The sequence below is a fragment of the Lygodium microphyllum genome, chromosome 27 (genome assembly GCF_053477565.2).
Source record: "Lygodium microphyllum isolate KBCC chromosome 27, Lygodium_microphyllum_v1.1.10, whole genome shotgun sequence".
Taxonomy (NCBI): Eukaryota; Viridiplantae; Streptophyta; class Polypodiopsida; order Schizaeales; family Lygodiaceae; genus Lygodium; species Lygodium microphyllum.
The window spans coordinates 71,178,346-71,191,849 of NC_141161.1; positions in this window are offsets into that span (position 1 = coordinate 71,178,346).

Consider the following 13,504-nt stretch of genomic DNA (forward strand, 5'->3'; position numbering starts at 1 on the left):
CTTCATCTAAAATGAACTCATAAAGGCTTTTTCTAATGAGGAAGTTTGTCACATGAAACTTCCATGATTGGTAGTTATTATTGTCTAGCTTCTCAATGATGGGGTTTCCATTGTTCTTTATTATTTTCACAAAGTTGATACAAAACAACAAGTCTTCTACAACCTTTTACAACAAGTGCATAGCAACATGCCAAGCACCCTCTTTCACGATGACTGCTCATCAGTATATGTAATCTGCAACATATTTGTAGATAAAACTTGTGTTTGCTTCTTGTCAAACACCTTAGAACTTACAAATTCAAAATCTATAACCTATGCATCCACTCTTGGTCGACACAACTGACATCACAATGTATCTTGAAACTACTATCTGCAACCTTGCGAGTTTGAAACGGGGCCTGAAATGGCCTCAGATGGCTTAAAGAGCTGCGAGAGATAGCCCTCAAATGCTAATGTACAGAATATACAATGCTTTGCTTGCATATCAAATCATTTGATAGAAATCTAAGATTTCGCTCTACCATGCTTCCATTGCCTCCACATGCACTATCCAAGAGAAAGAGTAAAAGAATGGGAGAGCTTCTTCTTATTGCTTGCTTGATCAAATCCTTGCTTCTTCTCCTTCACTTCGGTCTCTTCAAAGCCAGCCTTAGTGGTGCCTCTCTAATATGATGTCATGAATTGCATGGTGGAGAAACTTGCTTGAGGTGCTACACCAAACACACACCATACACACAAGAGGAAACTCACTCAAGAACACAAGAAGAGATATGGAAGCCAAAACATTATGTTACTGGTTTTTTCTTCTTCTTTTTCCCACAATACAATGTATGTAAAGTATAGATAAGATGCAACATAAAGAAAAGTGGCCTACCTAGTCAAATAGTGCATAACTCACAATACCAATTGACTGACTCTATAACTATGTCAATTACTATAGGTAGGTGCAACAAACCAAATATGCTAAGTTATAGGTCAATGGCCATGTGAGGATCATAATGACCACTGATGTGCTAAGTGTAGATGTACATACGCATCTAACCAGGCAATCCATCATCAATATCCATACATGTTGAGCTTACCATCTCAATATATTAGGCCTCCATCAAGAAAATAGACTATGAAAAATAATAGTATCGTGTGCACACATCAATTAGAAAACTTGGAGGATGAATTCGTTGGGATAAGTTGATTTCAATAAAAGGAGACGGACTTAAAGTGTGAATTTAAGCTGAATTATCATTTATAAGCACGTTGAGATTCAAAACCATTGTGTTTAATTTGGATGAGACTATGGAGTTGAAATTTTAGTCAATTAAAAAAACTTGAAGATATCACGCAATCATAAAGCGGTCATATACAAAAAAGGCATATAGTTCTTTCTAAAAATTTCAAAAATTGAGAGCAAGTTAATAGCACCTCAATGATATGAATGTTCTAGCCTTATTGGCTTGTTGATGGAATGCCAATTGTTTCTTTTCCTTTACTATTTGTTTCCATGGCAATCCCCTTACCTTGGATGATACATTTGTCATACATAGGCTTTGCTTTTTTCTCTCCTTTATTAGGATGCCATAGTAGCTTACAAAGAATGTTAGAGTGATAACTTTGATGGAATTGGTAAAGGTAACAAAGGATGTGTGATGGCCACTATTGAGGATGATATCATTAAAGAGGTTTAGAGTGGTGCTCTCTTTCTTCTCTTCCCCCTAACAAATCCATCACACATGCCCATTCCGCTCCCCCAAAAAAGGGGAAAAAACACACACACACACACACAAAAATAAAAAAGAAACTCTCTCCCTTAAATTTTATGTTCTATTATAATGATGATATGGATCACAATGCAAGGTTATGATTTTGTATGGCATTTCAATTGACTTTACTTTTAGTTCCATCTTAGGTTGGAACTTGAAGCTTTGTTTTTAAATGAAACTTCTTATTGAAGCATTTGAAGAGTATTTTGGAATATGACATTAGTTGCATGCCACATATATGTATACCTAAACATCTATATATGCACATTGGAATTTGAAAAGCATATTGAAATTTGACATATCAAATCTTAATGTGTTGTATGTATTCTAGTCATCAACTTTGTCCTTATCAAGTATCAAATGTAGAGAGAGAGAGAGAGAGAGAGAGAGAGAGAGAGAGAGAGAGAGAGAGAGAGGAAAATAAATTATCTTAAAGTTCTTGAAGACATCTCAAATGCCTATAAGATAGATAGGCATACATCAAAATTTTAGTTATAATCCATGTTTTGGAGCAGTTGGGGTAGAAAGAAAAACCAATTCCCAAATATATCATGACCCTAAAACAACTCAATGCTTAGGCTTTTTGAACTCCTTTATGATAGCTTTTTTGTTTGGATAAATTTCCCATCTACCCTCTTTTCTAGTTGCCTTAATCTTGATGATTTCACTTGGCCATGCTTTGAGTTGTGTTAGTGTGAGTTCATCTATGATCCACATTTGGGTTCCTTGGAAACAATTTGATTGGTTTAATACTACAAATTCATGGTAACTCATCCAATCAAACCCTTGTTCTTTCAATATTGGCTTTAGCTGGATCTCTAACCTATATGAGTTGAAACACATGTAATGGTCTTCATCATCTAGTTTCTCCTATGTTTCTTCATGCTACCCATCGAGGAGGCCTCCTTAATATGCATGGAATGCAATCTGCTTTTGTAATGTAGATTTATTAACTAATGAAAAGATAGTGTTTATCATGCCATGCTCATCTATCTCCTTCCTTGTTTGGATTATATTTTTTTTTTCCTATTTTGCACTCTAGTTGTCATTTGTTGGACTTCATTCATCTTCAATCTTCTTATTAGCTTGTAGCCACCATCACTTAGAGATGTCCCCTAGCTCTACTAAACATGTAAGAACTTTGGTAAGGGAGTCCTTCAAAACCAATTTTTTTGCTTCCAAGTTAGAAAATCCCTATCCTATCAACACAATTGAGATAGAATATGGATACATCTCACTGTTCGACGAGTGCTAAAGCCTCACTCTCGATTGTTACCCTCGCATCCTTGGGGAAAGTGATGAGAAAGATTAGAAAGATACATTGCACATAAACATGCATTTATTTAAGGGAGGATGTTGGTGCTAGAAACATTGGAAACAATGATGCCAAGCAAATCTAACACCATCCAATGAGTATAGGGAGATATAAAGCATGATAAACTAGGTGGCAGCTCCTAGTACAAGCTCTTGAATAGCTCCTAGGGGAAGCCACTGGCTTGAGGGGCTAGGTATGCCTCATGCCACCATTGAAACCAAATGATCTCTCATCACTTGTGGGAGTATGGCCTCCTCCTACTAAATGCACTATAGCCCTAAATCTCGTGTGCTCTCTATAGGGACAACCCTCTCAGTCCCCATGTCCCTATATCTATATGGTGGATACCCATTAGAACTTTGTCATGACTTTGTCATGCTCTATCTCATGTATCTACCACCAATAGAGGGATGCTTTAACTCTTTGGACCTCTACTATATATTGGCCCAAGTATCTTTGATTTGGCGTACTAATAATCACCAATTATATAGTCTACTTTGCTTAAAACAATGTATGATACTTCTCTCATATTTGGGTGTGGGCACTACATCTACATAGGAAATGCTCTTCTATCTCCAACTCCTCATGGCACTATTGACAGATTCTCTCCTCCCTAGGTACCTAGTGAGGCCCTACCATCTCCATTTCTAGTTGATGTGATGATACTCTAAGTTGGCCTATGGCAACTTACATGGCCTGTGGCATGTAACAATCCATGTACAAGCATCTAATAATGAGCTCATCCTCAGTATGGCTTATAAAAAGGTATTTGTAGTGATGCATCTTTGTGGGAAGAGGAGTCTAGGATTCTCCTTGTAGCTCCATCACTAGGGACTCTTCATTTTCACTTTGCTCATCTTCCAAGGTCTTTACATTACGTTTATGAGTCATACAGAAAGGATAAGGCCCACAATGCCATATCAGGCAATGATCGCAGAATCATTTGTCAGTGGTATGATATTGTGGATTTTATGTCCTATATGTATGTCTTTGACACAAGTCCTACTTGATGAGCATGTTCCTCTCTATCTGCGAGATCTAGAGTCAAGGTCATATTGAAAATGAGGTAGGCTCATCCTATTAGTGTCATACCTAGCCAACAAGTGCTCCACTTGGAAGTAGCATGAGCTCTCACATCCCTCATGGGCCATTTATCTAGAGGCCTCCAATGCACTCGCTATACAAAAATGATGATTGTGACATTCATCCTAAAGATTTTGCATGGTCGTGTTTTGAGTTATGTTGGTGTAAGTTTGATTGTGATCCACATTTTTGTTCCCTTGAAGAATTTGTATTGTTTTGATTCTTCAAAATTTGATTGAACCCATGTTTTTTCAATCATGATCTTCTTTTGTTCTAACATGTATGACTTTGAACATGCTTGGAGGTCTCCATTATCTAATTCCTCTTGTTGTCCTTCATGTCACCTATCACAGGAAGGCCTCTTAGACTATAACTGTGTACATAAATTAAACATGTTTCAATAATTGTGTATAGATCACGCAATTCACACATGCAATCCAAAAACTATCTTGGTCAAGACATTGATCAAAGTTTTGGTTATTGACTCAACTTGGCTATTTGCTTGCAAGTAGTTAGGAGATAGTTTCTTGTGAATGACTTTACATATTGAGAGCAAGTGTTCTATGACTATTCACAAAGTGTGTCCCATGCTAATTGATGATCTCAATGGGATAGCCAAATCTAGAGATCAATTTCTCCTATAAAATTTTGGCTATTGTCTTGGAGCCATTCTTACATCTAAGATTTTGTTACTAGAGTATTTTTTAGGGCTTCATATGCAAACTCCTTGATCCATTTCTAGGTCACCGACAACTTGTATAAGGGTCTTGCGATTACAACATAATTAAGCACAAATTGCCTATAATAACTTATGTGGCCTAGGAAGCATTGAATAAACTTGGGGTTTGAGGTTGGTGATAGCTCCAAGATTACTTGAATCCTAGTTATATCCATCGCAATGCACTTTTTGGATATTACATGGCTTTGAATTACTCCACATTTTATCCAAAACTAGCATTTAAGAGGCTGCAGAGATAACTAATACTACTAGCACTACTCGAACATTCATCTTAGCTTGTCTAAATCTTCGGTCCATTCAAAATTAACATAGAAATCATTCACTAATAGCTCAAGGTATTGGCATAATATGTCCTTTTAGATCATGCACATTAAGCACTAAAAATTGCAAGTGTGTTTTTAAGTCCAAAGGTGATAACAATGTAGGCAAATACTCCCCATTTTGTGGGAAAGGTTGTTTTGTGCCAATCATTTGGATGGGCTTATTTTTATTTATAGCCTAAAAATATATCAAGAAATATATATGCCTCCTTACATGCCATGTACTCAATCATATGGTCAGTGTGAGACAGAGAACAATGATCTCTCTTGGTGGTTGCATTCGCCTTTTGTAATTGGTGTACTCAAATATTTCTATTTTTCTTGAGTACAATAATCATGGGTGATACCCAATCCATATGCTCAATCTCATAAATTAACCCTACCTTGAAAAGTTTGTCCCATTCTTCCCTAACAATATGTATGCATCATGGGTTCATTGGATATGGTATTTTCTTGGTAGGCTTGATATTGGGATCCATTGAGATGGTGCACATCAACACGTGAGGATACTCCCTTGAGGTTGGTGTAAGTCCAAGTGAACACATCCTTAAATTCCATGAGTAGGTCGATGAGCTTGTTCTGCTCCTCCTTTGCAAGGTCATTGCCCATATATACAAGCTTGGGGCTTTCCCCTTCCTTAGCAAGGTTCACCTCTTTGAGTTTTGTAGGTCCTTTAATTGTCTCATAGGACTTTTCTCACCTCTTTACATCAAGCATCACAATGAACTGATCCCCCTATTTGAAAAAAATCTTGGGTTTTCCTTTGATTGTCTTTGCTAGAGTCCCTATTCTTCTTAGCATCCTTTTAGACCTCATCTTCTTACCTAGATCGAAAGATTTTTGCTTACTTGTTTCCTCTTAGCTAGCTAAGGGATCTTAGGTTAGTATTAGCACTACAATCCAACACTAAACTTCATGATTTTGACTCCTAACTCCTTCTATCACAAGGACTTTGAAAGTTAAGATGAGGCCCATGGGTTTATATCCTGAATGCTTGTGATTTAGGATCCCTAGAAGTACTAGCCATTCTAATTCTAACACCATACTTATGTGAGAGTGCAATTAATGTTCCCTTGGAGTATGTTATAAATTGTGTTTAGGTTAACTAGTGTAGTCTTCTAGCTTCCATTTCTATTCAAATTTATTGGCACATATTACCCGAGAAGGCTAGGTCCTTGCCCTAGTCATCAATTATTCTTGCATTTTGCATCCAAGGTTGGCCAAGTCATAGAATGTAGTCCACCCCTTTTGTGACCACAAATTTTACTATAGGAAGTTGATCTTAGCAATCTTAATAGATCAATATTTTAGCACACCTAATGGGAAAATCTTGCATCCATCTACATTGTGAGGTTAAAGTGCATGCTTTCAATTGGTGGGCTTCTCTGTGCTTCTATAACTAATTGGTTTACTATGCTAATTCTAGGCCCTATATCAACTATGCCTCTTTGCACAACATCAACTAGGACTTATGTTGGGAGGATACAATGTTGCTTTGCATGGCATCATCTAGGACTTCTATTAGGAGGATGGCATGCCTCTTTGCTCATTTTCAGAATATATTAACTCCGAATGCTCTTGGTGATGGAATTGGTAGCTTGAAGGTCTTCCAAAGGTTGGGACCACCCTTCAATAGCATATCTAGTGGCACCATGACATTGGTGGAGACCCATGCAATGAAGACACTAGGATCCACTTTATTGTATTGAAAATAATTGCATCTTTCACTCTTCTTTTGCCTTATGCTCATCATGTTTTGATTACTCTCTTGCCCCAAGGTGAAGTTTTCCAAATTTGTATTCACCTCTGGGATTAGACAAGGGTGCTCTATGGGATAATCCAATTGCACTCATGTCTTCTATGGTCTCCAAACCTTGTCCACTCATATGTGCCTCTTGTACCCATTGATTGACCTTATCAATCAATTCAAGTTGGTGTTCACCATTAGGGTCTTCTCCTACCTTTGTCGAGGTTTCTTTCTCAGTGCGAGGTATTGTGGTCGCACTCTTTACACAAGATGCAAATCTCCTTTCTAGTAATGCATCGAGCCCTTTGCTCTTCAACATAACTTTGGCTGCAACATAGTTCTTACTCTTCTTGGAATTCTTCTTTCCCATGATAAAGTCGTGTAATAGAGGGACCAAGTATATTTATTCCCATATTTTTTCTTCATATCCATGTGACAACATTCACAAGAATGGGTATGGTGTCCTCATTAATTATTTCTACTCCAAAAGAACCTTAAAGGTACTAACAAGACAATTACTTTATTAGTGCTAGATTTTTGTCTAGGATAGTTGGCATACATATGCATAATGCCACATTCATGGCATCATTGATATGTTCAACCATCTTTAGGACCTTTGGGGAACTTTGCAAACATGTGCCTAGGCTACACATAGTTCTAGTACTCAATGGTTTTTTTGTTGGTCGCATCATTCCTCTTCCTCATCCTCATCCTAGCATCATGACTAGAATAAGTTGATAGTCCATAAGCATGGCATTGCCCTCTTCGTTGTATGTGACATAGGGATTATTGCACTCATTTTCAATTGGTTCTTCATTGCAATTCATTGATGCATCACTAGGAGGGTAAGTGACAATTGTACTCTAAGATCTTTGTATACTAGAGGGATTAATCTTGGCTCTTATCACTAGCTTCTATTGGACAAGTGTTGGCATGACCAATTGTTGTGTCCTTGGATAGTAGGGATTTTGATTAATTTTATATTACTAATAGTCATTGTTTGCATAAGGAGCTAAATAAGATAATCTCCTAGGAGCTTTCAAGTAGGTAGCCTCGTGTCTAAAGCAACACAATTCATGCATAATCGTCATTAGGGGAGTTTTGAGGTTTCCAAAAATGCCCTATAAGCAATCCTAGAGAGATAAAATATTTTAGAAAATAAAATTATTGTTTAAATATTTTAAAAAAATTATATTTTGATAAGTAAATATATCAAAAATCATTAATGAGTCATTGTCGTGATGTTCTCGTGGGCACATCAAAACCTAGAAATCTGGGCCGCCATAAATGTGACAAAGGTTGTCATAATGAAGATCTTACTCATCCTCATTAAAGTGAAAACTAATATTTAATTTGAATTTTGTTTGACGTTTGATTGCCTCCCTCCATTCTCACTCTCTTCTTTCTTTCCCCTCCTTACTAGTTTCCTTTTCTTTTTCCTTCTTGTTTCTAATTCACATAGTTTTTCAATCCAATCTTCTACTCACATCCTTGGCTATGGATCAATCATCTAATGATCTCTATAGTTCTAGTAAAAGACCTCAAGAATGATGGCTCAACTATTAGATACAATCAATGGAAGTCCCTACATAATGCAGTGAAGGATCATGCTGATAATGGACAAGTTTGAAATAGAAAAGCCAATGTTTGGGAAATACTAGACAAAGTATTCTCTATTGTGATAAATCTGAATAAAATGATGATGATCTCAAAGTCTTAAAAAACGAATTGAATATTTTTAAAAAGGCAATGACAAAAGCTTGGGGTGATCAACACTTCACTCTCTATATGGTAAGAAGTTTGCATATATATGTCTCTTCATTGTCTAACTCATATAAGGTTTTTTTACTAATTTTCTACCCAAGGTACAAAAAAATCACATTATCAAGCAAGAACAAAATACTTTAGATACACAAGACATGGAGGTAGAAGATACAAAGCAAATTTTTTATTATAGGTCTTCCAATGATTCTATAGACAAATTTGGTACAAATTCAAGCTCAAAGACACAACCACATCATGTAATACATCATCTTTGGCAAGGACTATACAAAGTATCACCCAGAGAAGAAAAGAGAGATATTTAAACTCTTGTGCAAAGCAAAGATTTTCAGAATGATTACAAACTAGACAAAGAGATGGAAAAAGATGGGTTTCAAGAAACCCTTGACATCTTTTAGTTTGACTCTGTTGTTGCAAAAGAGTCTCTAGTTTCAAGCAACTCACTAGGACCTCTAGAGGAATCTTTTGTTTAATCCCACTCAATAAGACCTCTACATTTCAAGAACTCTTGTTTTCTATAGCTTGGGAGCTTCGAATTCTCGGAATCTCCTACATGGGAGAATAAATATAAGAGCCAAGAAATCCAAACTATCCTATCCTAGATCCATTATATCCAAGCATGAAGCCAAAAACTCTTACAACTTCTTCCTGCTCCACCAAAATTATCTTATTTAATCCTCTATTGAAAACTTGGGATCCGGTCACCTTGGAGATAGCTTTCAAAGCCATCATTGGTACATTTGGAGAGCTTGACAACCTGCTATGATAAATTGCAACTATTTGATTATTTAAACTTCCAATATTATAAATAAGGCCTTGACTTTTGTGAAGCTTCAATGGCCTTGAGCCCTAGGCTCTTCCAAAAAAGTTGTCTAGATCTTCAATGTCTATCTGCACAATAAACCACAATGGTATAATATGTCAATAGATAAATATCCTATAATATTTGTCTTTAATGCATAACAAACTCTAATATAAACCTCAAAAAATATTTAAAATTATATTTCATACCTTAGGCTTTTCATCTTCTTCAAGAAGACTATCATCATAAAGATTTATTGAACTTTTTGGTTTCTCCTTTGATGGAAACTTCGGTTTCTTTTCATATCCCATGACATTAATACCAAGTCTCTCCTAAACCTGTAAGAACTCTTCTTCTATAGGTAGCCCCTCCTTTTCATATTCCACGATATGATTAATACATGAATGCAAGGCTACAAAGCTATCTTGAAAATTCTATCCCTCAACATCAAGTCTTGCTAGCAATTCCTATTGATAACCTATAAAATTATTATCAATTTGGCCCCATCTTACAAGCAATACATATCTTTTTTTTTAATGAGGTAAGTGGGAAATATTTGGACACAATCAAGAGGACCTTCTTCAATCCATGCACTCAACTCTATCTCCTTTTCTTTCACTTTTGTAACATTCTCACTTTTAAACAAAGCAACATCAAATCCCTGTACTAGTTGGTTCTCAATACCCTCCTAAAATATTTTCCCCTTCTCTTCAACCTATTTATCTTTAATTGCAAATATCCTCTATCTTCTTCTCTTGTATTGTACTAAAGAAGAATTGTCCATATACTGAAGATATACAAGAAATCCAACATCCTTGTGGACAAGAAGACATGGATGTTGATCACGATGAAAAGGACAATCTACTTCCCACTTCTTGAATTCCTCATCAATGAGGCTAAACCTTGTTTGCAAAGTTGTTATAGCTGCATTGATAGCTTCCACTACATCATTGTAATGAACAAATCTCTCAATCTCTAGACCGTGCACATATCTATCATAACACTCTCTATAATCCTTTAGTTTGTCTTTAAGATCCTTCAAGAGCTCTTGCAAATCAAAGGGAACATTGAGCATATCTCTGATGTAGTTGCATCTAGATGAATTTCCAATTGCATGGAGGAAATCAAAGAGCATCTCATCACATGTATCCTCCAAATCCTCTTCCTCCATTCTCCCTAGAGCTTCATTTTAGTCATCCTAATTACTCACAGAATGAAATTCTGAAACAACAGGATAAGTTTAGGAATACAAAGAACCTTGACTTATGAAATGCAAGTTCATGATCCAAGCAGTGAAGTGTGGCATCATCTTTCACGTTTCATTTGACATCGCAAAAAAAATGTCATGGATTTTTCCAAGACTTATGAAACACGATTGTAGAGGTTTCAAAAGAGCTTTATGGAGTCTTATCGTGTCTGATCAGGTAAAATATGCCATTCAGCAACTTGAAAAAGATAACACGAAGTAAAGATCAACTTTTTTAAATAAATTAAGAATAAATAAATAAATTATTCAATCATTTCTATTACTTTCAATGGAATTAAGAATAAATCACAACACCTGTGCATAAGAGAAATAACCAATAGAAGTTTATTGCCTTAGAAATATATTACTTTGTGACCATGAACTGGTTTCTTCAAGAGCACACGTATTCTTGCCTTAGGATGCGCAAGATGTATGGTTGTGGGAGATGTGTAGAAGAAAAGTTTGTGTATACAATAGCCTGAATTGGCTTCGCAATGTGTATTTATTTACAAACGGATGTCTAGGAACTCGCTTAAAAGATACCATGCACTAATTAGAAAATTCTATATTTAAACTAGAAAAAGAAGGTTGCTTTCACCCAAAAAATAATGCCATAAAAGTACCATAACGTCTGAAAATAGCAATTATACGTGTCACAGGTTTCGAGGCAACAACGATATACCTGCCACATGTGTGGAGTAAATTGTTCATTATACTTTGAAGAAATGTCTTTTTAAAAAGAATTTTCAAACCACTAAGTGAATTTTTGAACCACTAAGCTCCTTTCTTGCTCCGACTTCACCAGCGCCAGGCAACTTCATCATAAGGCAAAATTTTCCAATACCCAGCACACAAGGTAAGATTTCATCACACACATAATGTACAAAATTCTTTTATTTATTTCTTATAGATGTCTCTAATCTACCACTGATCAAAACATGATACATTTGTCCCATAACTTTCATTCTCCCATTAAACCAGACTAGTCGAACTTTAAAATGTGAGAATGGTACTTGGGAAATCTTTAATAGATCCTAGTTTGTGTTTCATTGAACTCTTTCTTCTATAGTAATATGTTGACTACCCAAACTATTGTTAATGGTTACTTAAACTATATCATTTTTCATTTACGAATTTTCTCCTTTATTTGAGAAATAAAACCAAAAATTATTATTCAACATATAAAACGTGAAAACGAAGGTTCTTTGTCATGGATAGGTCACTTATTTCGCATTTCATACGTCACATTTCACAATCTTCTAATTTTGAGTTTTGTTATTTTTGGAGATTTCTGATGGCAAGAACTAAACCTAGTGCAAGAAAGCATAAAGTTGATCCTAGAGGCCTTGCTTCAAAGATGCATCAGTCCTCCAAGCCTTCTAAACTTCCAAGGAAATCAAAGCTAAGGAGAAAGTTTTCACATCATATTAGTTGCCTGAAGGAGATTAGAATTACAAATGAAGGTTCTCAATAATGCAATTTCAAAACAACCCTTTCAAAGGCTTGTTAAAGAAATTTGTGACAATAGTTTTAGATGGATAAAGATAGCTCTCAATTGCGTCCAAGAGGCTATAGAAGATATTTTTGATTGAGTTTTTTCAAGATTCCTATATCTGTGTTACTCGTGCACATAGGCTTACACTTATGGACAAAGACATGATAATTATTAGGAGGTTGAGATGTAGATTTTCAAAGGTTCATGAGCCAATCTTCCTTACTAATGACAAGGCTTTCAATATTTTAAATGTACCTCCATATAGAAAAAAGAAAGGTGATCCAAGTCCTAAGGTTGAAGATATCACCTTTGAAAAAGACACAAGACAACATAAGAAAGAGGAAAGGGCTACAGAAGAGTAGGCAAATAAATGGGGGAAGTATAGAAAGAAGAAGGTAGAAGAAAAAGAAGTGGAGCAACTATCATCTTTTTTGAAAAAGAGCTATCTACCCTTCTTGAAAGGGCTAATCTTGAGAGCTTCAATGTCTTAGCCTTCAAAACCAACCTCTCTCAATGGTGTTGCTCTAATATCATGTCAAGAATCGTGTGTGGTGGGAAGACTTACTTGAGCTACTACACTGAACAGACACAATACACATAAGAGGAAGCTCACTCAAGAACATAAGAAGAGAGATGGAGACTAAAACATTTTCTTCTTGGTTTTTCTTCCTTGTACCTCACACAATGTAATGTCCATAAAGTATAGATAAGGTACTGCATTAAAAATAGTGGCCTACTAAGCCAAACAATGCATAGCTAACTACATTAATCGGTTGGTGCTATAATATGCCAACTCTAGGTAGGTGTAACTAACCAAATATAATGAGTGATAAGTCAATGGCCATGTGAGAATCATAATGACCACCAATATGCTGTGAAGACGTGCGAGCCTATCTAACCATGCAATCCATCATCAGTATCTATAGGTATTGAGCTTGATATCTCAACATCTTTATTACAACCTATGGAGTGTTCTTCTATACAATAATGTGGTTTGGTACGCAATATGCAACAAGAACGGCCTTATCTAAAGGAGTTTATAAGGCTATTTCTAGATTATTCCAATGTGTTTGGGACTATTCTCCTGCATTTGTTTTATCACCAGTTGTGCTTTACAAAATGTCTGGAGGTCAGCCTCAATCTCAATCCCATGAAGAGCTTCTTTGTTGTGAAGGGAGGTATGTTACTGAGGCATGTAATTTCAAGAGATGGGATTGT